The sequence below is a fragment of the Thalassophryne amazonica genome, chromosome 12, assembly GCF_902500255.1.
Source record: "Thalassophryne amazonica chromosome 12, fThaAma1.1, whole genome shotgun sequence".
In the NCBI taxonomy this organism is placed as follows: domain Eukaryota; kingdom Metazoa; phylum Chordata; class Actinopteri; order Batrachoidiformes; family Batrachoididae; genus Thalassophryne; species Thalassophryne amazonica.
Genome location: NC_047114.1, coordinates 39,038,029 through 39,064,491, shown reverse-complemented (window position 1 = coordinate 39,064,491; position 26,463 = coordinate 39,038,029). Strand labels below are relative to the sequence as shown.

At 41.2% G+C, this 26,463-nt stretch overlaps 1 long non-coding RNA gene across 1 annotated transcript; it reads right to left on the bottom strand.

Moving 5' to 3' along the window:
- Positions 1-5,064: 5,064 nt before the first annotated feature.
- Positions 5,065-26,090, bottom strand: LOC117522327. The gene is made up of 5 exons (XR_004564199.1): positions 25,851-26,090; positions 16,021-16,161; positions 9,487-9,764; positions 7,794-7,960; positions 5,065-5,286 (listed from the first exon to the last, which is right to left on the bottom strand). It is a non-coding gene; the product is annotated as an uncharacterized LOC117522327 (long non-coding RNA).
- Between the last annotated feature and the right edge of the window lie 373 nt (positions 26,091-26,463).

Here is a 26,463-nt window from a genome sequence, read left to right as displayed (position 1 = left end):
AGACTTTTTGTTCATCCTCGGAACACACAGAAGCCCTGCGAACGCAAAGGCCTCGCAGGTACGTAGGGCTTAACCAAGTCCGCCAAGTAGGAAGGCGCCAGTCCATGAACAATTTTATAAACCAACAATAAAACTTTAAAATCCAATCTGGCAGAAAGGGAGTAATGTGGTCAAACCTTCTACTTTGTGTCAAAATTCTGGCAGCAGCATTCTGCACCAACTGAAGTCCTCGAATGCTAGACTGCGGCAGACCAGAAAATAAAGCATTACAATAATCCAATCTAGAAGAGACAAATGCGTGAATCAGAGTCTCAGCATCAGCCATAGACAGGATGGGGCGAATCTTTGCTATATTTCTCAGATGAAAGAAAGCAGTCCTCGTAATGTCCCTAATGTGGAGGTCAAAGGACAACGTAGGATCAAAGATTACCCCAAGGTTCCTCACTTTGTCAGTATGATGTATAACACATGAACCTAGGCTAAGCACCAGCTGATCAAATTGGTGCCGATGTCTTGCTGGGCCAAGAACCATCATTTCAGTCTTATCAGAGTTCAAAAGTAGAAAGTTGCTAGACATCCAACTTCTCACTGCTGCAAGACAGTCCTGTAAAGATTTTATGTGGACAGGATTTCCAGCAGCTATCGGCATATACAACTGAGTATCATCAGCATAACAATGAAAAGCAACCCCGAAACGCCGCAAAATGTTCCCAAGGGGTGCCATATACAGGGAAAAAAGCAAGGGACCCAGAACGGATCCCTGCGGAACCCCGAACTTCATGCCCTTAAAGTCAGAGGTAGTGTCATTGCACAAAACACAATGGAAACAACCAGACAGATAAGACGTCAGTCACACAAGAGCAGTTCCAGTAATCCCGAAACAGTTTTCTAGCCTATCAAGTAGAATATGATGATCAACTATGTCAAACGCAGCATTGAGATCCAACAACACCAATGCTGTAGTAGTATCCGAGTCCATTGCTCGCAGAAGATCATTAACTACTTTAATAAGTGCTGTTTCTGTGGAGTGATGTCTTCTAAAAGCAGATTGCAGTGGCTCTAAAAGGTCATTCTCAGTAAGATAGTCCACAAGCTGCCGTGAAACCACCTTTTCCAGAATTTTAGAGCAGAATGATAGATTTGATATCGGCCTATAATTTTTCAATTCACCAGGATCAAGATTAGATTTCTTGAGTAGTGGTTTAACCACTGCAGATTTAAAACAATTTGGAACAGATCCAGAGTTTAAAGAAAGGTTAACAATTTCCAGCACAGTCGGCCCAAGAATGGGCCAAAGATCCTTAAACAATTTTGTTGGTATAGGATCAAATAAACAAGTTGTGCTTCTAGTAGACATCACGAGTTTCGTCAGCACACCTTGTGAGATACTGTTAAATTCCGTGAATCTAGGTAGCACCTCAGTAGTAGTCCCCAGCTCAGTAGCTGGATACAATGATTCAACCAAAGTATGCTGAGATGTGCTCAACCTAATATCTTCTATTTTCTTTTCGAAATAGTCCAGAAAGTCCTGTGCTGAAAAAGGAGAATGACCAACAGCTGGCTGTCCATGAATAAGAAATGCCACCGTATCAAACAAGAACTTTGAGTTATGCTTGTTTTTGTTGATCAATTCAGAATAATACACCTGCTTCGTAGCCAATAAAGCATGCTTATAATCTAAAATAGCTTCACACCACGCAAGGTGAAACACCTCTAGTTTGGAACTACGCCATTTCCGTTCCAACCCTCTAGCCTTCTTCCTAAGGTCACGCAAATAACTATTGAACCAGGGTGTCTGTGCTTTGGGAAGGCGTGGCTTTAATAGAGGTTATTAATGTACTTGTTTTAACTTTATATTCAGGCCAAAATGTGTTAATGCTCTCAGACCTGGAAAATTATTCTGTTATCTATTAGGGACAGCTCACTCTGTGCTGCACTTTCTGCTACTGTATGTGATGCTGCCCCCAGTGGTGTACAAAAGGAGCAGATATGGTGCCAATGTGATACAGCACAATGGTAGAAACCTGAAGAAGATACCTGTTTCATGAAAGATACAGGGCATACGGAAGTATTCACAGCACTTCACTTCTTCCGCATTTTGTTTTCCTCCAAACAGGACAACTGGCATTCACGCCAAAGAGTTCAATCATTGTCTCTTAAGGCCAGAGTTTTGTTTTTCATGGTCTGAGAGTCCTTCAGGTGCCTTTTTGTCAAACTCCAGGTGGGCTGCCATGTGTCTTTTACGAAGGAGTGGCTTCTGTCTGGCAACTCTTCCATACAGGCCTGATTGGTGGATTGTTTAAGAGATGGTCATCCTGGAAGGTTCTCCTCTCTCCATAGAGGAATGCTGGAGCTCTGACAGAGTGATCGAGTTCTTGGTCACCTCACTGACTAAGGCCCTTCTCCACCAATCACTCAGTTTAGACGGTCAGCCAGCTCTAAGAAGAGTCCTGGTGAATCTGAACTTCTTCCATTTTCTGATGATGGAGGCCACTGTGCTTACTGGGACCTTCAAAGCAGCAGAAATGTTTCTGTACTCTTCCCCAGATTGGTCTCGAGAAAATCCTGTCTCGGAGGTCTGCAGACAATTCTTTTGACTTCATGCTTGGTTTGTGATCTGACATGCACTGTCAACTATGAAACCTTATATGTAGACAGGTGTGTGTCTTTCCATATCATGTCCAATCAACTGAATTTACCCCAGGTGGACTCCAATTAAGCTGTAGAAACATCTCAAGGATGGTCAGTGGAAACAGGATGCACCTAACCTCAGCTTTGAGCTTCATGGCAAAGGGTGTGAATACGTAAGTATATGTGTTTTCTTAGTTTTTCTCTCTTTTTTTAATAAATTTGCAAAATAAATCTTAAAAAAAAAACTTTTACATTGTCATTATGGGGTATTGTGTGTAGAATTTTGAGGGGAAGAAAATTTCACCCATTTTGGAATAAGGCTGTAACATAACCAAATGTGGAAAAGTGAAGCGCTGTGAATACTTTCCGGGCGTACTATATGTTTGAAGATAAGCAACGCTACGTTTGGCTTGTTCAAATATTCATGGAAAATAAATGTCTGCATTAAAGAAATGGATTGGATTGGATCATACAAAATCAATTTGTTCTGGAATAAAAACGTATCGTCCCTGAATTGTATCATAGCCCATGTATACCTTGAGACATGGTTAGTTTAAATTCACATCCCTATTACCTTCCTTTGTGTTCAAACTAGTTTTCCATTTCTTGATATTAGCTTTGTATTGCAGCACTCGGAGGAGGTGAAGTGCACAGAGATCCTTCAGTGTCCTCATATTGGGCCTCATGTATCAACGTGCGTACGGCGATATTTGAGCGTATATGGGGCGTACGCCAAAATGGCTGCGCTACTTGGCATTTATCAATGTGGTCGTTGGCGTACGCTGCGCTGAAAATATACACCAGGTCGAGAGGTGGTGTAAATTATACGTCAAAATGAACCAGCACTGGAATCCACATAAAAATGAAAATGATAAACATGATAAACAGTGCCATTATACAAATCAATGCATATGTTACATAAATAACACTTTCTTGATTATCCTACATAATAATTAATACAAATTCCGTTTTTGTGGGATTGTTGGTCTATCGAGCACGATCCGTGGCCACAGCGCTGACCGCAAAGAAAGCGCTGCTCGCCTTTTTCTCCAGACCTCGAGCCTGGAGCCAGAGCAGCGCTGAGCTTAACTTTATGTAGTGTGATCCTTTTAGACAATGAAATTGATAATTACAGCTGTAGTGTTGTCATGCCCTTCGCCTGTGCTGCAATCAGGTTTTGTCTTCTCCATTCATTTAACATAAAATAAATAAAATAAAGAAATCTGAAAAATTAGGCATGTCTTATTAATTGAGCAAGCAAATATCCACGTCAAGAATTATTGACGTGAAAAGAGCATACAGTGGTCCCTCGCTATAACGCGGTTCACCTTTCGCGGCCTCGCAGTTTCGCTGATTTTTTTAGTCCAATTTTGCATGCTTTTTTATTTTTTTATTATTTTTTTTTTTTTTACAGTGCACTGTGTTTTGCGTGTCTGTTTATAAGAATCTTCTCGCCCAGAAGAAAAAACAGCGCCAACAACTATTCATAACTGTGTTCTTCACTTGGAAAAAGACACCTGCAGCGAGGTGTGAGTGGAAAAAGGCGCGGCATCAGGATGAAGAGGCGCGATCAGAGGAACTGTGAAATACTGGTAATTTCTTATGTGTCCAACCTCGTAGGTTGATCGTTAAAATTAAATTCGTTAGTTCGAAAAGCCATCATAATTATTTATAGGAAAATGTTCTATTTTTATTTCTCAAACAAATGTTTGGGCCTGAAAACGGGTTGGTCTTATTTTTCTACTAAGGTTTGAACTTTGAGAGTGTTTACACACGAGAGAAGAGTGAGAAAAAGTTCATGCTTGATTGAGAAAAGTGTATAAAGTGTGTAGTGAGGGGTTTTACAGCCTTAAAACGTTTATAGTAATAATTGTAAAAAATAACACTGACTACGTCGCGGATTTCGCGTATTACGGCTATTTTTAGACCGTAACTCCCGCGATAAACGAGGGACCACTGTAACACTTTTTTGATTATACTACAAAACAATTGATACGATGGCCGCTTTTGACGCTCTATTGGCACGCGTCGTGATTGGTGGAGTTCTTTTTTCTTTGCCGTCTTTCTGGCTTCCCATGTCGTAAAATTAGGGTGTGTCTGAAGCGGAGTCTGAATATTTATGGGCGTGTTTATTATAATTACAATTGTTTTCACCCGCCACATTTATCAAGGTCACGTCGGGCGTACGCTGGAAATGGGCAGGTGCGCACTGCTTGATACATGTCACGGCAACTTTGGTGTATTTCAAATTTACACCGTAAATTACGCCACAAGTGTGCAACTTTGATACATGAGGCCCATTGTCCTCAGTAACCTTAGGTTGGAGGACGTGCAGCCTCGTTTCCACGTTACTCTGATTTTCCCTATGAGGGCAGTGTTGCCATACTACCACATTAAAGTGCTGTGCAAATGTAAATGAGTAATTCATTTTCATCATGGAAACAAACACGAGCTCCAGAGATTTACAGGGAATGTGGCATAAGGTCAAAGAGAGTCTAAAATCTGTAATTTAAGAAAGCTTCACATAGAAACAAGCATTTTTAATCACTGACCAAACATGGTCAGTCACACAGAAGCTGTGCACTTTTCCAAGGTGGCTGGATGCTCCCATCAGTATGTGTACTGAGAGAGAGGCGTGTCCTCCATCAAATTGTCCTGAAAGAAAAAAAAATGGAAGGGGGGGGGTTACTTCTCTTTTTTGTTTGTAATTTCATGTCATTCACACAGTGCTGTCCTGCTGCTGTCTGTGGACAGCTTGTAGGCCTAGTTCAAAAATAATGAAGCCTAACTGCTGATTTGCATCGCATTTGTCATGAACAAGCCATTATTTTATTTAGCACCATCCAGATTTATCTGTGAGTTGCCTATAGTCTCTTTGACAGGTACTGAAAATTTCATGGAAAAATTCTGCACGGTTCCAGAGATATGCACGAAATTTACACCAAAAATAGCACATTTTTCATCAATTTTGTGTGACATTGATATTTAGCATTATCATTTAAAGTTGAATGTTTAAAAGAAATAACCTTGTATTTTGTCAGTTTGTTTGTGCTTCATACTAACACACAGTATTACATTTTTGTAAAGGTAGAAATGTCATTTCCTAGAAAAATCATGTTTCTAAAGCAAGGTAAAACTGTCGCAAGCGTAATGCTAAGAATACGTCCTTGATTTATTTGTGTCAACACCTTAGCTATATCTCCTACTCTGCTTCAATAGAATAATTATATTACTTGTTCAATAATACCAGGAACTAATGGACAGAATTTCTGTTTCAGGCTTCTGCAGAAAAAAAAAAAAAGATACCTCCAACTGTTGTCGCAAGCGTTATGCTCTAGCACATTATAGTATACAGTAGTGTTCAGAATAATAGTAGTGCTATGTGACTAAAAAGATTAATCCAGGTTTTGAGTAAATTTCTTATTGTTACATAGAAACAAGGTACCAGTAGATTCAGTAGATTCTCACAAATCCAACAAGACCAAGCATTCGTGATATGCATACTCTTAAGGCTATGAAATTGGGCTATTAGTAAAAAAAGAAAAAGGGGTGTTCACAATAATAGTAGTGTGGCATTCAGTCAGTGAGTTCGTCAATTTTGTGGAACAAACAGGTGTGAATCAGGTGTCCCCTATTTAAGGATGAAGCCAGCACCTGTTGAACATGCTTTTCTCTTTGAAAGCCTGAGGAAAATGGGACGTTCAAGACATTGTTCAGAAGAACAGCGTAGTTTGATTAAAAGTTGATTGGAGAGGGGATAACTTATACGCAGGTGCAAAAATTATAGGCTGTTCATCTACAATGATCTCCAATGCTTTAAAATGGATTAAAAAAAACAGACGCGTGGAAGAAAACGGAAAACAACCATCAAAATGGATAGAAGAATAACCAGAATGGTAAAGGCTCACCCACTGATCAGCTCCAGGATGTTTCGAAGACAGTCTGGAGTTACCTGTAAGTGCTGTGACAGTTACAAGACGCCTGTGTGAAGCTAATTTATTTGCAAGAATCCCCCGCAAAGTCCATCTGTTAAATAAAAGATATGTGCAGAAGAGGTTACAATTTGCCAAAGAACACATCAACTGGCCTAAAGAGAAATGGAGGAATATTTTGTGGACTGATGAGAGTAAAATTGTTCTTTTTGGGTCCAAGGGCCGCAGACAGTTTGTGAGACGACCCCCAAACTCTGATTTCAAGCCACAGTTCACAGTGAAGACAGTGAAGCATGGTGGTGCAAGCATCATGATATGGGCATGTTTCTCCTACTATGGTGTTGGGCCTATATATCGCCATATATACCAGGGATCATGGATCAGTTTGGATATGTCAAAATACTTGAAGAGGTCATGATGCCTTATGCTGAAGAGGACGTGCCCTTGAAATGGGTGTTTCAACAAGACAATGACCCCAAGCACACTAGTAAACCAGCAAAATCTTGGTTTCAAACCAACAAAATTAATGCCTCGCAGATGTGAAGAAATCATGAAAAACTGTGGTTATACAACTAAATACTAGTTTAGTGATTCACAGGATTGCTAAAAAGGCAGTTTGAACATAATACTTTTGAGTTTGTAGCGTCAACAGCAGATGCTACTATTATTGTGAACACCCCCTTTTCTACTTTTTTTTTTTTACTAATAGCCCAATTTCATAGCCTTAAGAGTGTGCATATCATGAATGTTTGGTCTTGTTGGATTTGTGAGAATCTACTGAATCTACTGGTACCTTGTTTCCCATGTAACAATAAGAAATATACTCAAAACCTGGATTAATCTTTTTAGTCACATAGCACTAATATTATTCTGAACAATACTGTATATGCACTGATAATTTCTAGCAATGACTGAATTGAGACCAGTAGAAATATTGAAACTCTGATATATAACCATACCTAAAATGATAACATTTCACAAAAAGACCACTTTTAAATTTTCATGGTTATGTCACAGTTTGGCTATCTTTCACAAAAGAAAGACAGGCAGCATGAATCTCCATCAGCAAAGAAGTGAACACCTGAAGGGAAAATCGTGACCGGCCACAGCATAATGCAATCTGAAACCTCACCACTAGATGAAAATAAATCTTGCACATTGGAGCTTGAAGCAAAACAAGATTATGTTAACCTCACTGCACCGTATTCTGTACATTATGCTCTTGCGTACCATGGGCAGATCCTGCAGCCTGTGGAATTCTGGGTGGCTGGACCTCTGGCGAAACCTCAGGAAGAGGATAACAAAGACTATAGCAGTCATCACAATGAACACTGACAGCAGTCCAGCAAGCAGGGGATCAAGAGGGAATTTGGAGTGGTCACGGGGCCCCATGAGGTCTGCATGACACACACATGGACAGCAGTAAAACAGTGAAAGGACAATCCACTTATTACTCTGACAATATTGTATTTTTGCTGAGATGTATTTCAGTCTACAGTTACTATAGCTACATAAGTATATGGACACTGACTCTGTTTTGTAATTGTGCATGTGTGCACCACCACCACAAGTCCTTCCAGCTTCTCACTTTTTCACCACAGATTAGCCAATGTAGATTTGGCACAAGATTTACTCCAGATGCAACTCCCCATAACATGGAGAATGAGTAGGGGTGGTTTTGAACCAGGAACGTCTGCTCTGGAAACATGCACAATAACTGCTTGGCCAAGGCTCTGTCCGTCTGTACACCACCACAACTGAGTTGAAATGTTAGCGTATACTCACTCATTCACTCACTCACTCAACTTCAACTGCTTACTGCCATTAAGGGTCACCGGATTAGTGTATACTTTTAGATTTAATTCAAGGGTTTTTTCAAAAATACAATTTTAAACATTTAGTAATAAAGGTCTTTGTGGTAGGGGTGGTGGTCAAATGGTTGGTGTGCTTGTTTCCCGTGTGGAAGGTTCCCGGTTCAAGCCCTACCCCTAACCCTATTCTCTATGTAATGTGAAGTTGCATCAGGAAGGACATCTGGTGTAAAACTTGTGCCAATTCAACATGCAAATCCACCTCAGATTTGCTGCGGTGACCCTGAGTGGAAAAACAAGAGAGAAGCCAAAGGGACTTACTCGTAATAAAGGCCTTTGTAAACACGGTGCCTCAGTTTTCGTATCTTAAAAGTACAGTTATGAAAAGGGATTTCTTAAAAGATGTCAAATTTCAGCTACATTTTACTAGAAGGCACATGAGAGAGTCAAGCATAGAGTAGATGTTTTCTTGTATGACAATCCTTTTTTTTCCCCACTTAATCACAAAGCTTTCACTGGTGATGTAACAGACAAAAATTGGCACAAGGTATAATTTTCTTCAGTCGTGCCCACAGAAAAATTTCTTCAGAGCTGTCGTTGTCATGCATGTCTTGGTGGTGTCCCTCACCAGTGTCCTTGCAGAGTAACTCGATTTTTGAGAACTACCTACTCCAGACAGACTTAGCATACAGTACTATATTGTTTGTACCTCTTAATGATGAATGTAAATGAAGTCCAAGACAACTTCAGTGAGTTGGAAATGTTGATCTCAAGCTATCTCCAAAGAAAACTGTAGAAGTGATGATTTGTATTAAAATAGTTCTATTTAGTTTGTCCAGTTCCTTATAGGCCCAAAAAATGTGTGTGTGTGTGGGGGGGGGGGGGGGCGTATGGAAATGGCTATAATTCCTAAATGGTTAATTCAAAATTTATGTTAAACTGTTTGAATTAAGCTGAAAGTCTACACTACATGTACATCTTAATTGTTCGTTTCAGCACCACTGTGACGGTGACAGAGGTAAAATTACAAAAAAAAAAAGAAAAATAAAATCTCCAGTTCAAATACTTATGTACTAACTGCAACAGTCAGTATTGCTTAAAACAAAAGTCACCTTCATCTCCCACATTAAGCTCAGAAGGGAGGTCCCGGGGTGTTTGGCCCCACAGGGGCATGGCCTGGACTTAGGGTCTGAGGGTGAGTTGTTGGTGTCAAGTGCGTTGGGGCTGCAGTCAGCCAGGTCTGGGTGAGGCTGTGGGACTTTGTGGGGTGCGATGAAGGCATCGAGTGAGATGAAGAGGTCAGCAATGCGGGGCTTTCAGTAGTGGAGCTGCACTGCAAGGGTGCTGTGCTGTGTATGGCTGGGCGTGGATGAAAGGCTATCTGGAACAGCTGGAAGTGAAGGTGTGAAATCATTTCAAGACAGGCATATTCAGGGAAACACACTATTCTGCCCCATAAAAAAAAGAAAAACAAGTTTTATCTTCACTGCATCCCCCGCTATTCTTTAGCAATGGCAAAATCTGCCAGATTTACAATTTTTTATGCCTGTAACATTTTTGCCATGGTTCCATGTTTGCAATTTAGTTTAGAATTGTTTCCTAGCAAACACTTGTCACGATTTTGACATCAATTTGAGTTACTGTCGCTGGTGAAGAGAACAAAATGTGTAGAAAATACTGTAGGTGGTCAGGGAAGCTAAACGGTTGCACTCTGAGAAAACTCCAACAACAGTTCTCAGCCAACAACTCCACTTCTGTCTTGTAAGGTCTCGACATCCATGAGAGGGGATGTTAACAGACTCTTCAAGAAACAGGACCCATGCAAAACAGGTGGACCTGACTCTGTGTCCCCATCCATGTGAAGAACTGTGCAGACCAACTGTCCCCAGTGTTCACAGACATCTTCAACACCAGGTTGCTGGCATGCTTCAAGGCCTCCACCATCATCCCAAAGAACAAAGAACTTCAGGACATACTGACAACAGACCCGTTGCCCTGGTCACTGTGGTAATGAAAGACCTTCGAGGGACCTTGTCCTCACACACCTCATCTCTGGACCCTGACCTGGATCCCCTGCAGTTCGCCTACAGAGCCAACAGGTCGGTAGATGATGCTATCAACACGGCCCTCCACTTCATACTCCAGCATCTGGACTCCCCAGGAACCTACGTCAGGATTCTTCTGTTTGTGGACTTCAGCTCTGCTTTCAACACGATTGGCGTCAGGGACTCAGCGCACTCCTAGACTGAGCACCCCTGCCTTCACTGCGCATGCCTCATGTCGGAGCGTTAGCAGTGATTAACAGATTATTGTCTCGTTTCTGCTTAAAACTGACTTTAGAATGATTTAAGAGGTTTTACTGTGTCATCTGATGGTTAATAATATTATTCCCTTTGATCGGCAGAGAGTCAGACTCACAGTGTTCGTTTCAGACATGCTGGTGTCACGCTCTGATCGGTCCCCCCATCTTTATTATGAATTATTGCTGAATTTGGGAAATGGTTGTTGTACAAAAGCTTCAGAGATCTGTGTCTGAGATAGATGATGACTGGAGTGCAGTTTTAAGCAGAATCGAGGCGATAATCGGTGAATCACTGCTGATGCTCTGAAATGACGCATGTGCAGTGAAGACAGGGGGAGTGATTAGTGCTGAGGTGCTGAGCCCCTCACACCGGCCCTGCTGCAGGACAAGCTCTCTCAGCTTGGCATGCCCAACTCCACCTGCAGGTGGATCACTGACTTCCTGTCCAACAGGAGACAGCATGTGAAGCTGGAAGGGCAAATCTCCAACACATGGTCCATCAATACCGGGCCCTCCAAGGCTGCGTTCTTTCTCCTTTACTCTACTCCCTGTACACCAACAGCTGCACCTCCACCCACTAGTCTGTAAAGCTCCTGAAGTTTGCGGATGATACAACCCTCATCAGACTCATCTCTGATGGGGACGAGTCAGCCTACAGACAGGAGGACTGCACCTGGTGTACTGGTGAAGTCAGAACAACTTGGTGCTCAATGTCCTCAAGACAGTGGAGATGGTCGTTGACTTCAGAAAGAACCCAGTCCTGGCAAACCACATCACCCTGTGTGATTCCCCAGTCACCATTGTAGAGTCGTTACGATACCCCGAGATCACCATCACCCAGGACCTCAAGTGGGAGCTGAACATCAGCTCGCTCACCAAGCGAGCACAACAGAGGATGTACGTTCTGTGGCAGCTGAGGAAGTTCAACCTGCCAAAAACAGTGATGGTGAATTTCTACACTGCCATCATTGAGTCCATCACCTCATCTTCCATCAGCATCACTGCTAAGGACAGGAGCAGACTGCAGCATATCATCCACACAACAGAGAAGGTGAAGTACTGGAATCTGCCATCCCTACAAGACCTTTATTTAACCAGGTTAGTCCCATTGAGATCAAGATCTCTTTTGCAAGGAAGACCTGGACAATTACAAAGTTTCCAGTTCACCTAACCTGCATGTCTTTAAATGTGGGAGGAAACCGGAACACCCACAGGAAACCCACACAAAGATGGGGAGAACATACAAACTCCACACAGAAAGGCCACAGGTGGGAAGCAATCACATGACCTTCTTGCTGTGAGATAACAGTGCTAACCACTAAGCCACCCTCCCCTCTGAGGTCCATCAGGACTAAAACCTCAACACAAAAAAACAGCTTCTTTCTATCCGCAGCTAGACTAATAAATAATGCCAGAGACCCTCACTTACCCTGCCTCTCCCCACAAAGTACAGATTGGTCATCCCTGGCACTGAAAAAGTACTGTACATCTGCACACCAATCACATGCTTTTGCACGGCCCCATCATCCCACTATGTTATATTTATTTAACAGTGAACAAAGCCTTGCCAATTTGACTATTTGACTCTTTTACTTCTTACAGAAGTATTTTTTCCTTTTCCTTTTTTTATTATTGTTGTTTATGTTGTGGTTAGAGGTCCGGACGTAACCGGACCTTTACAAGCTGCTGGACTCGAACGCTGGAAGCAAGAACCAGAACAGGTTGTGAATGAAAAGAGCTTTATTTATAACATTAAATAACTTAAAGTACTATGCTGAGCTGTAGGAAGTCTACTGAGCTGGGACCGGGGCCACATAAGTTCAGGAGCCACAGAGCACACGGGCCAGACTTGGGAGTCTGAGAACGAGCTGGAGTCCTGGAGTATATGGAGCTGGAACCGGGGCCAAGTGGGACACAGAGAGCCGAGGACGAGGAACTAGGAGGACGGAAGAGAACACAGGTGAGTGACTGCACGCGTAACACTGGAAGCCTTAACCAACAAACGGTTCACTGAAGGCTTAAACAGGAATGTTCTCAGGTCCAGGAATAAAGTTCACTGTTCAGGAATTGTTCATAGTTAATGAATTATCTTGTGACGCAGTTCCAATTAAGCAGGACTTGACTTTAGAAACGACTTGGAAAGTTCTTAGCTGTTCTGCATCAGAGCTCATACAGTTCTTGGAAACAGTTCTTGGTGCTATTTCTTGGAAACAGTTTTAGATGCAGTTCTTAGTAATGCACAGTCACAAACAGGGGCAGCATGAGAACAGGATCTCACAGATATGCAGGAACTTAACTGAACATGGGTAGAGCTGTGCGCTTCAGAGGCAGAGGGCAGATGAGTTCTAAAGTGACATCGTGCAGAGAACAGCATGGGAGCTGCGCAGGAAAGTGTCTGGAAACACAAAAGATCAATGAGCTCTAATACGGGAATTAGAGATGGCCAGGTTACCTGAAGATGAGCTATGGGAAGCTCAGACATCAGAGTGCATAGAAGCGGCAGGAATGATGACGTGTAGAATCTGACAAGGACACGGATTCACCACGGAAGGCTTACAGAAGAGCTGAATCCGGCTGTTCAGGGTCACGGAACAAAGACTCTGGCAAAGACTGAGCTCAGAGCCAGGGTTTAAATAGCCGGCTCTTGATCAAGCGCTATTGTGAGTCAGCTGCGAGGAGATGAGCTGCAGGTGTTCTCAGCTCTGCAGCGCACCACCTGGAGGGAAAACAGACAAACTACACACACGAGGTTAAAAAAGAGAAGGAGAAAGGCAGACACAGGCAGACCATGACAGTTTATGCACCATTAACACCAGATCGAATTGGTTATATGTGAGAACTTATTTGGCAATAAATTTGATTCAGATTCTGATTTGGCTTCTTCTGCTGTATCTATAGAAAATACATCAGGTTTTCAGATGGTCGCATGTTTACATACATTTTGTTGGCATTTGGTAGCGTTTCCTTTTATGTAATAACTTAATTTGAGGATAGCCTTCTGCCTCTCACAATATTTTGCCAGAATTTTTAGTGCATTCCTCCTCACAGAACTGGCATAAATCAGTCAAGTCTGTGGGTTTCTTTTGCCTGATCCGTGTTTTCAATTTAGTCCACATATTTTCTGTGAGATTCAATGTCAGGACTTTGGATAGCCAGTGCAGCTCTTTTACTTTATTGCATGCACGCACACACACACACACACACACCCACACACACACACACACCCCCCTCAATGGGATGTACTTTTGGCATGGTTATAGAGTGGGCTGAAGGAAAGCATAAAGGCCCTGATCATGGCATCACAAGAACAGAGCCTGAGCTCCAGGCCATTAGAGGCAGGGTTGAACACCACAGTTAACAGAACCCAGGGTTCAGGCTGTGCCAAGATGCCCCTGAGACAGTCCAGCACACAGTGACAAGGTGCAAGATGCACACTGGGACAGTAACCCCCAAGTAGCCAGGATAGTGTACAGGAACATCAACAGTGGCCTCCAAAAGTATTGGAACACTTGGTATTTCACACATTTTAATTTGTTTATGCCATTTCAAATACAAAAAATACAAAACATAAACAAACTGAGTTTAAGGAAGATAATTTTAGAAATTTTTAATTTTTGTATGTTTTGTATTTGAAATCGCATAAACAAATTAAAATATGTGAAATACCAAGTGTTTCAATACTTTTGGAGGGCACAGTATTTCAAATACAGCTTGAAAGTTCCGAAGTCCAAGGTAGGGAAGACCACCAAAAGTGGTGGAGAATAGCAGAGCTAAGGTGCTGTGGGACTTAAAGTTCCAGATAGACAAACAAACTGGTGCTGGCCAAACAATTAGACGTCATTGTGGGTGACAAGGAACAGAAAGAGGCAGCTGTGTTACATGCTGAAATTCCAAGAGTTTGCAACACCAGGACAAGAGTGCTCTGAGAGCACAATATCCCCCACTGGCAAATGCTGCTTTGGTACAAGTGCTTGCTACATTCTGATAACATTTCAAGCTCTGTGATAGTTGATTTCAGAATGCAAACACCAACTAATGAAACTGGTAGCGTCTAGGTTTGTTAATCAAAGGGCCATAACTCTGCCAAAATGTGTCAGTCTTGTACAATGTTACAATATGCATATTACCAACCTATAACAAAGATTTGTACTAAGTTTCACGAAATTCCTCCAAAAATGTGAGAGGAGTTGATTTCATGTTGCAGGCACCCAAATGACGGAGTCTAGATTTGTTAATCAAGGGCCATAACTCTGAGTCCAACTCAAACAATATCATAGTATTACCAACCTATAACAAGGACTTGTACCAAGTTTCATCAAATTCCTCCTAAAATGAATGTGAGAGGACTTGATTTTAGAATGCCCCATACCTTTTTTTGGGATGAAGGGATGGACGGACAGACAGACAGATGGGCAGACGGAAACTGCCACAACATAATCCCTCTTTGGGCCATCAGCCACCAGGAGATAAAAGAAGATCGCGCTGTACCAGGGGGTGATAAAGAATAAGAAAAGATGTTGAAGGTAAATGCCACAGTGGTCCCAGTGGTATTACGAACTATCTGGGTTGTGATCTTCAAACTGGGAGAATGACTCCAGTGGACAACATCTGAGCTCTCTGTCCTGAAGAGTGCCGTCTTCGTAATAGCTTCAGTACTGCACAGGACCCATAAACTCCCAGGCCTCTGGTAGAGGAGCTGAAGTTGAGCGAGACATACACCAGCACCACCACCACCCCAGATATATGGCCATTTCACCAGGTTTCAAAATCCTTTTTGGGTAATCCCGGTAACAGACCCGGAAACAACTAAATCAGCAAACACCGGTAATCACATAATGTCCTCACTGAAGGTAAAAATAGCCTGTGATTTAATTTGTATGAGTGAATTTCATTAATTTATTCATCTGGAATAGGAAACTCCAGCAACAGCCTTTGCTTGGCAACACTCATTCTCCGTTGCTATAATGAGAAGTGGCCAAGTGGTGTGTAACAGTTTAGATAGTTTGTTGTTTGAAAGATAATCTGGTCACTTATCTGATCTCTAAATCATACTGCAACACATCACAGGGGTTCAGAAGATAAAAAAGTTCCTTGGATGCTGCTGGTCATGAAACTGAGCCTGTGGTGAGTGTTTGCAAGAAGGTGTGTTTTTATTTTGTGGGTTGTTCCTAAGTTTTAAAATACAGCCTTTTGAACAAGGCAAGCTCTTGATCTAAATTAGCTGAAGGAAACGTGGATTCTACAGGTTGAACTGTCACATGTCGAGATGTAGGTGCTGTGAAATTTGTAGTCAATAAAAAGTTTCTATATTTTGCATCTGAAGAAACATCTGAGTGGAACATACCTTTGATCTGAGTACTGATTGTGGTTTTTGGTGATGATCCATCAGGTATTTGGAATGGGAATTCATTCCCAGGGTCTTCTGAGAGAACATGACTGGGGAGCACAGTCAAGGTGAGAACGGGAGGTGGAGTTGCTCTCTGACCTGTAAAAATAAAATTTAAATAAGATTATAATAAAAGTGAGCTATTGTTGGCATGCTTCATATTTCAGAGGCACGAAATGCAGGGTGACGGGGGTCTGGGGGGGTTAGGGGAAGGGAGACACTTACGTTATGGTTGTGGTTAGAGTTAGGATAAGGGGGAGGTTTATAAATAGTAAAAAAAATAAATAAAAATAAAAAAGTGTCACGAAAAGTGCCCCATTTTCATGATGAGGGCACTCTTCCACATCATCAGCAGGTAGGGTCATTGGTAACTCACACCTGAGCCTGAACATGTAGAGCAGGCAGCTCAGTGGATAAAGAGCTGGTCTGCCAGGATGTAGACACAGATTTGAATGCTGCTCTGGTCTGCATTATCTCAGTCCATCCAGCTGTTAATGGGTACTGGCCTTGGTTAGGGAAAGAATCTTTGACAGATGAGCATCCTAAGGGAGTCATAGATTTCCGTCTGCTTCATGCTACAGAGACGGCAAAGAGCCTCAGGTGTATATAGACGCAGGAAAGCCTAAACAATCCTTAAACTATGGAAGGGCACCAGCAGTGCGTCCGGAAAGTATTCACAGTGGTCCACATTTTCCACATTTTGTTGTTAGACTTATTAAAAAATGAATGAAATTTTTTTTTTCCTCAAAAAAAAAAAATTGCTCCATAATGACAATGTGAAAAAAGTTTGGTTTTTTTTTTTGCATTTTTAACGATTTATGGGTGTTGTGAGTAGAATTTGGCGCAGGGGGGGGGTAATTTACTCCATTTTTGTAACATAAAAAAAAAGTGGGAAAAGTGAAGATCTGTGAATACTTTCTGCATTTGCTTTTCTGATCCATAAGCAGCTGCAGCAGGTCTTGACAATTGTGACAGTTTAAAGGGGATAGAGAATCAAAATCATCTTTTTCATGTTTTTGGTGTTAGTTCAGAGTCTCCCCGCTGTGGGGAAAACACACGAAGTGCCAGCAAGTTCCAGAACCTCTGTTTCAAGTAATTCTCCTTTTTTGAATTGCCGCCAATTCGTGTTTGAAGGAAACATTGCGTCAGGAGGACTGTTTCACCAACCTTGCTCAATTTTGAGCTGGCTTCAGTCTGCATTTAATACTCAGTAGAGGGTCAGTTCCGACTTTGCGACAAAATCAACCCCAGCAATCAGTACAGCCTGTAAGTATCACATTTTCTTTTGTTTTAAATTTGTGTTGCGCTATATTCCTGTTGTAAGAATTGCACGTTAGAATGGCACGTTAGCTCTGGTTTGTTCCTCTAAAGGGAATGAGCTAACCCCTTAGCAGCTAGCTATTTGCATTATTATGCTGGCAGCAAGTAAGCCTGCAAAGGGCAGCTTGCTTATTTCAATGCATAACCTTTGGAAGTCACAGTAACCGAAGTAAAACAAAACAAATGAAGTTTCGCGGATTTTTTTTAGTCCAATTTTGCATGTTTTTTTTTTTTTACATCCTCATCAAGCAGCCAGTCGCGGCGCCATGAAGGGAGAGCATGCGCATTGTGTTCTGCCTGTGTCTGTTTATAAGAACCTTCTCGCCCAGAAGAAAAAAGAGCGCCAACAACTACCAGTGATGCCGATAACGGCACTGAGCTTTACAAAGACATTTTTATGCTTTTTTTTCTCCGAGCCGCTCCGCATCTGCTGTTAAAAACAGCTGATCCTCCACGCTTTCTTTTCAGTGAGAGCAAGGGCAGCCAATCAAACAACGGCAACCGATCAGCGCCAACACCTACGTGCATTTCATAATGAGGTTGCCAAATAAGCTCCGAAACGACGTCATTAAGGGCAAACGACGCATTCTAAACCCAGCACAGTAACATAGCTGTTTCAGAGAGCCTTTTAGGAAGGTTCAGAGCCATTACAGACCCAACCAAATTTTTGTGGGCTACATATCACATCACAGAACAAGGATTAATGCCCCATTCAACCTCTCTCTATCACCTTTATGGAGTGCCTTCATTACCTGTGAGAAGCTGGCCAACGTTTCAGCAGGAAGAAATGCATCAGTTAAGGAAAACTCTACAACCAGCTTGAATTACAATACAACTGTGTGCTAGCAACTGAGCTGGGCTTTTAGCAGAACAGAAATGTATAAAACATCACTATGATTGCATATTTATATAAAAAAAATGCCACATTTTGCACAAACATTCTTTGATGTATAATTTACAAACAATAGATATCATGCCGTACTCACCCCCCCACGGTATAACGAATAGCAAAATCCAAGATGCCGTCCACACTGATCTTATTATGATATGTCACACATACACAAATAAAGTGTTGTTTTCTTTATTTTCCTATAGACTGAATCAATTCCAACTTCAATTACATGGATGTAAGTAATAATAATAATATAATGAGCTTGGCATGACATCTAAATTTTTTTCATTATATGAATAAAGCACCGCGCAGCGGCATGAAGCTCGCACTTCCTGTTTGGGACAGGGAGTCCCAAACAGGAAGTGCCAAATTTTGAGTCCACAGTGAAACAGGAAATGTCAAATGCTTCCTGATCAACACTTCCTGGATTGACAGACGAGATCCTGTGGAATCTTGCGGGAACTCAGTGGCAAGTTCACACTGAAACAGGAAGGGCCAAATTTTGAGTCCACAGTGAAACAGGAAATGTCAAATGTTGAACACTTGCTGGCATGAGTGGAGCTAGAGCGGAGGCCGGGGTTGCACTGGACTCCCCTGAAATCTGATTGGACACAGATGATTGACATGTCATGGCACTGCACGTCTGGTCGAAAAGAGCTGCATTTTGAAATCAGTGTCACATTGACTGCTAGGTTCCTCCTGTCCAGTAGTTGGTGCTGTGTACCACAAAAATTTCTAATCCACCTTAGTAGAAGAAAAATGTTTGCCTCAGATTTGAACTGAACACGTCATTTGAACAATGGACTAATAATGACACCAAAGTTATATAGGTGAGTAAACAACCATATTTTATGCCAGAGATGAGGTCCAGGTTGTTAATTTGGGTTGTCTTATATGTGTTTCTCCAGTGATTTTTAAATAAGCAAGCAGCTGTTGATTAAATAACCACTTAATTTTGCTGTCTGTAGGACTTAAGTAACCACTTTATTTTGCTCTCTGGGTGACACCAGGATGGTGCATTTCGCTTAAAAATACACATTAGGGATGTTCATGTTATATAGTGAAAAAATAAAAGTTGTGAGAGACTTCGGGCCACATGTTGTTTATGTTCCACTTGGGGTTTTATAGCTGCAGACCAAATTTGAACTTAATCAGATAAGATTTAGATGTCCCCCAGAGCAGGGCCGCTGCTAAGGTTTTGGAGGCCCTAAGCATAACTGGTCATAACCCCCCCCACACACACACACACACACAAAAGTTCTACTCAAACCGTTACTATGACTATGACTAACCATTGAAGTGGTGCCTGAGACTTGTATAGCTTCGGTGAAATGCAAATTCTGTGTTGCAATGATTACAGATAACTTTGCTTTTCTCCAATGCGCCATCCTCAGGGCTGGATCCAGAGTGAAAATCTGACAGATGCATTTTTGCCCAATGATAAAATAAAAATCATATGCATCTTGTTATTCAATAATCCTCATTCTTTTATTCGTGTGCAACATACACTGTCACACTTCTTTTAATATATTTATTATACTTCATGGACCATAGTGAACACTTCTTATTTGTATAAATATGATGTCCTAAAAAAACAACACTATAACAATTGACTGCAAACAGGATCAAATTTATTGCCCAGATCTTTCAATTGTACCTGAATCTATATATGATTTTTTTTCAGTTGATAAAATCAATACAAATATGACTGCATATGTTCTTAATAATAATATACTGAGATACAGACAGTTCACAGAAGACATTTTCCATTGATACCAATCAAAATTAGAAACAGTCCAGCAGGTAACAATATTCATGTCCATGACTAAATATACTAAAACAAATACATCACAATTGTACACATACCACAATTTGATATGTGTACAATTGTGATGTATTTGTTTTAGTATATTGAGATTTTGTTGTGATTTGGTACTTTATAAGACGATTAAATTGAACTGAAATTGAACATTTTATTGAGTCTTAAAGTAAATAAATATGAAATTGATCACTGGATTCTTAAACTTTGGACATAATAAACTCTACATGGTGAATCCTTGATCTCTGGACAAATGGGAATAAACAAAATCTGTAGTTTTTGTCAAAAGCATTTCCTTTGAGGCATTATTGGCATGAATGTATTACAGCACGTTTCATTTTGGGAGGAAAAAAACGTTTTAGTCGATTGTAGTTTCTTGTCTGTATTACAACGTTTGGAAAGAGGTGTCATTTTATTTAAAGCGCGATTCATTTTGAAGTTATTAATTCCGACCGGAACCTGTCTCAGCCGCACAGCGTTTCGAGCTGCGTGAACACGGAGAATGATTCTCTTTTCTTGACAGCAACAAGACAAGAGTCCCAGTTAGTGACTTTAATCCACACAAAAGTGACTGATGATATTTTAATGGCTTTGAGAGGGGTTAAGAAGCGGACTTACCGTTAGTGCAGTGAATCAAAGATCCAACGAGCGCTGGATCGAAGCATTGCTTCAATGGTTCACGGCTTCAAAGCGGAGACGCGCTGCAGAAACGGTTGATTACAGACCAAACCCTGAATATCCGACTTTATTTGTACGTCGTATGACTCTGAAACTCGGAAAAGTCCGTATAATTTGCGGACTATACGTTGACATGAAAAGCTGTGTTCAACTTCAGCAACATAAGCTCGCTCCCGACTGACGCTTTCAAAATAAAAGGCAACGAACAACAGGCTTAAAAGGCTAAAAAAAAAAAACAAACAAAAAAACGCAGCGTTAATAAAATTGTCGGCGATAATGACCTTCAATAATTAACGCAACGTTAACGCGTTAACGTTGCCCAGCCCGAGTAATAATGTAATTTCAACAAATTTTTCAGTCAATTGGAGGCCCTGCAAACTAGTGCAACATGGTTGGTGCCCCACGCAGGCTGCGTAGTCTGCTTATGCCGAACGGCGGTGCTGCCCCAGAGTGACACATTTTCCTCTCCCTCCGCTGACACGACAACGTCACCCTAACAGGAGAAGACTGATGCTTTTATTTCTTTTACAGGTACATGTAATGACTTCTAATCGCAAAAAGTGGTGGTTGATTGGTCACCCAGAGAAGAACATACTGGAAGTCGTCTCCCCTTTTTGCTTGTTTGGGGAAAATTGTTGCATTGTGGGGGACCCTAAACAGTGTCCGATTAGAATAAAATTTGGCACAGATCTTTCATTTTATTAGTGGAACAAGAACAACATGTGGCCCAAAAGATTTTGTAACATTTGACATTTTGAACAGGTCTAATACACATGCCACAGAGTGTTTCTCACCTGTACTCATAAAGTTTTGGAACACTTTATTTCACACATTTTAATTTCTTTATGCCATTTCAAATACAAATACATAAATAAATCTAAAGGTATCTTCCTTAAACTCAAACTGAAAGCAAATTCTACAACTTGATATAAATTAGTTAAAAATATTTCTGTGTAGGCTCTCAGTTGTCCAGGTGGTTTCCATAGTAGAGAAGCTTGAATCTTCGACTGGACTGGGTTGCTTGACTCGAGGACGTTTCGCTTCAAATCGCAGAAGCTTCCTCAGCTAAAATTCTTGCTCTGGTGGTCTGACTTCTGTCTTGACTCTTGCAGAGAAGTTAAAAATAGAAAATCCAGCTTCCTGATGAAGTGGTATAGAGGAGGATTTTCTTAAAAAGAAGACCTGAAAGTTCAGCTACAATTTGCCAGAAAGTACATTTGAGATGAAAACCTAGATGTGATGTTTTGGTGAAAGAAACTTTTGTATTTCTTCATAATTGATAATAATAAGTTTCCATCCCCTGACTTGTCTGAAGAAAACTGGCAATAAAACTGATTATTATTTACAGGTATTATCAGGTTTTAGAGATTTGCTTTCAGTTTGAGTTTGAGGAAGATAATTTTAGAAATGTTTATTCTTTATATTTTTGTATTTCTTGTATTTGAAATGGCATAAACAAATTAAAATCTGTGAAATACCAAGTGTTTCAATACTTTTGGGGGGCACAGTATCCTAACCTTATGATGAGTGCAAAATGAGTGTGTCATATCATATTGATATGACAATGATATGATATGACAATACTGAATTATGATAATTTGGCCATATTGTACAGCCCTACTATCAACTAGCTGAAAACTTTGAATATTAATTTACATCTACATTTAAAAAAAAATGCTTAAAGTGGCAGGGGGTTAAGAGGGCTGTAATGGGGGGGGGAGCTGAATACTACTGCTTCCCTGATGCATTTACTCTATATGAAACATCTCCCAAATTACACAATCTCTGAAGTGGATGTAAGCATATTTGGGAAAAAAAATAAAAAATTCTACCATTACCACCTCCTGCTAAGAGGACCTGATTGGGGAAATGTTACTCCCACATCCTCACAGAAGACCAGTTATTTGGTCTGTTTGCTTCTCCCAATCTGATGCACTCTAAAAGATGGAGTGGTTAAATCTCATCATTGTCCTGCTGGTCATGCTAACCCCTCCCACAATGAAGCTCCTTGTTTCAGAAGATAATGATGACAAATCATTCACTTGGTGATCTTGGTAACCTTGTTTTTCCTCCATTTGTATCAACCTTTGCACAGTGCTTTGGGGCAAGTTGTCAAGATGTGGTTCAATAAGGACTATGCTGCCCTGCACCATCTGGATGATGAATCTTCCTCTTTAACACTTTTTTTTTTTGGGTTGTTTGCTGTGGGCAAGAGGTCTGAAACAACAGAGAGGAAGAAGGGGAGTTTGTCCTGTTCCATTTCCCAAAAATCTATCCAAGACAGCTGTGTATCAAGGGCCTGGTCCCACTACTGGTCTTACTGCTTTTTGCACGGCAGTCTAACCTCCTGTACATGGCGGATTTAACCTGCCAGCTCCCTCATTCCCACCCTTTCCTTCTGTATGCCTTGCTCAAATGTTTGATGTTATCGCTCTAAAAAAAGAGAATGTACTGCTCAACTTACTAAAAAATTATAATAATTAAGGTAACCAATTGCATGGATCTTTGTGAAGTAATTCCAACTCATCCACTGAGAAGAGACATGATCAAACTCTACAAAATATTGACGGGGGAAGTATACGATGCCGCAGTCTCGAACTTCATAAATCTAATTCACACCATGTCAACAAGGGGCCGTCATCTTAAAATTGAAAAAAAATGAGACCCAAACTGAAAATCAGGAAATATGCATTCACAGCCTGTTCACCAAACACCTGGAACAACCTACTCAAACACGTTGTGCACTGACCCTCAACAACTTTAAAAACCACCTTGACAAACACTGGAGACATATGCCACTGCACTGTCATTACGAGGAACCGTTCAACCCCAGGGACACCAGGAACAGCACTCGTCCAGACTCAAACTCGGACAATGAGCGGGACGATGCAGAGGAGCCGGCAGAAAAGGATCCATGAAAGCTTAATGTCGGAAATCGCCATAGGTTACATAGGTAGGTTACTTAGGGAATAACCCTGTTGTGTCTGATGATTTGTGGATGTTCATGCTAGTTATACGGTCGCAAATTGAGCTTTAAAACAGATATTCTAATCCAATTCAATCGTTTGCACGCTTTATTTTTCTGCAGGTAATTCGGTCGGCGAGGCTTAACGTGAGGCAGCGTCGCTCCTACAGCGGTCAGGGCGCGGAGTAATCCTTCAAATGTGAAAATCCATCAATTGTGAAACTGTAATTCTGTGTCAGAATCCACATAAGCTACCATATGGAATTCATATGTTATCTTAAATTCACCCATTTCTGTGGCGGCGGCGGTATGCAACTTTCTCTTGCTCTCAGCTAACAGCGTCATTATGACATCTGCGTAGGAGCGAGTGCAGCCGGTGTTCTGTTGAATTGTGTGTCTCGTCGCATAAATTGACAGTTCTGCGTCCCGACAATACTGCACTTGCGTGCGCATGTGCAATTGTGTAGAAGGCTGGCCTGTCGACAGGAATGACATCTCATCAGAACACCTTTCAGGGCGCAGAGTGATACATCCAAATGTAAAACGGTTGAATATTTTGCCACCATTACCCCGATATTATACGGTCTGAAATCTCACACGATTAACCAATCAGATTTGCGGAAAACATGTAATTGGATTAGAATACTGAGTACATGCCATGAAACTTTCATAGAATAACAAACTTCAGACTAACTACTGTTTAGTAAAGCATAGTTACATGGTTTAGTGTACTTGATTTGCTTTACCCTCTCGAAGAAGACAGGCCTTTATTGGCATTGTACAACTATATATACAACAAAATTTGTCCTCTGCATTTTGCCCATTCTAATTATAGTTAGACACAATCCAGCCACTAGGGGCAGTGGGTAGCCAAGGACAAACTTCATTTAAATGTTTGTGTGTTATAAAGTAGCCAACTAATTTCATTTAAGTTGTTCTAACATTTATTTGACCTTCATTCTCCTCTCAGCAATGTTCATGAAAATTGTTACCTTAATTTTGCAAAGCTTTTTAGTTTAGTTTTTTTTTTGTACTTAACTCAGAATAAATTACAAGTTGCCATTCCAGCTTTACAATACTGTTTCTTCTAAAACCACTGTTAACGTACTGTTTTTTTTTTTTGTTTTGTTTTTTTAACTGTGAATAATTTTGAACAAACATCTTGTAAGTTATCAACTTACTAAAATGTGAACATGTGGGACCCTTATTTTTTCATGGCAATACTCTTCAATTTAAATTACACAGACTAACCCCACGAATAACTTTTTAGACTGAAAAAGGAGAAACTTGACAGAAATCTGTACTTCGGTTGCACATAAACAGATTTTCTAAATAACATAATTTCCTTATGCGTCTGAGAAATATAAGAAAATTATTTTGATGCATTCTGATCATGTGCAACTAATACAGTTAAATCATGCAAATCCTGTTATTCTAGTGTGCTTTCAAAACAGGAAACATGACTTAAATATGTGCATCAGTTACACATGATCAGAATGTGTTCAAATAATATAATTTCCTTATGTTTCTAATTGAGAAACATAGGAAAATGTTGAGAAACATAATCCCTAATTGAGAAAATTATGTTATTTGAAAACATTCTGATCATGTAAATCCAACAGACTTTTTTTCAGTGTTGGAAGACATTCTCCATAATCTCCTGCTGGACCCACCATATGTGCATCTTTCTGTAGATGGTTCCATTTCCATGTAAATAAAACTGTAAAAGTGGATGATTTGTATTAAAAATAATCTTCATATTTAGATTATCCAATCATTAATGGACTCTGAAAATGGCACGTGTATTTCCTAAATGGCTATGTTGATGTTGTTGTTGAACTCTGGGAATTAAAGCTGAAAGTCTACACTACATGCACGCCTTGATTGTTTCACTGTTTTGTCTGCACAAAAAAGACACACAAATAAAGCTGTCAGTCCAAATATTTATGGTCCGAACTATCTGTTCGGTGATCTACAGCTAACAAGTCCGTTTCTCGTGTGAACTTTCCAACAAAGTGATCGGATTTTTGATGTCATCACGTGCAAAATCAACGAGCCCACTTCGCGTCAGCCGGATGCCAAACGGGCACAAACGCGCGCGCGGTGACACTTACCTCGTGCCAGTGACGAGCCTGTGAGGAGGAGGACCACGCACAACACCAAATTCATTTCCAATCTCTTGTCATTGGCGGGTTTTGGCTGTCAGATGAAGGCGGCCGTCCGCAGCAGGTCCGTGTCGGAGCTCTGAGGTCGTTTCCGTTACGTGACGATTTGACAGCGCGCGCGCGCGTTCATCACCGGCGCTAAAAATACCCGGAGGGAGTCTGGCAGAAGAAGGGCGGGGTGGGGCCAAGCGCTCACCCAAATCAGTCAGCAAACAAACAAATGCACCCGGCTGTTATCAGTCCTTTCTGAATCACTGTCAAACGCATTACTTTGCCCCGATGGTGGCGCACTCCAGTCAGCTGCCGCGTGCGTCACAGTCGCAGGTCAGCGTCAAGCTGCTGGATGAGTTTTTGTTTTCGCCCGTGCAGAAGCTGTTGGTGCTGTCTGTCGGTGGTAATTTGAGACAACTCTGAAGTCCCCAGAGGTCAGTGTGCTGTCACGGCTGCGCGCACTGCCCACGCACACCAACAGCTGAACCCCGGCCTCTCTCTCTCTCTCTCTCTCTCTCTCTCTGTGTGTGTGTGTGTGTGTGTGTGTGTGTGTGTGTGTGTGTGTGTGTGT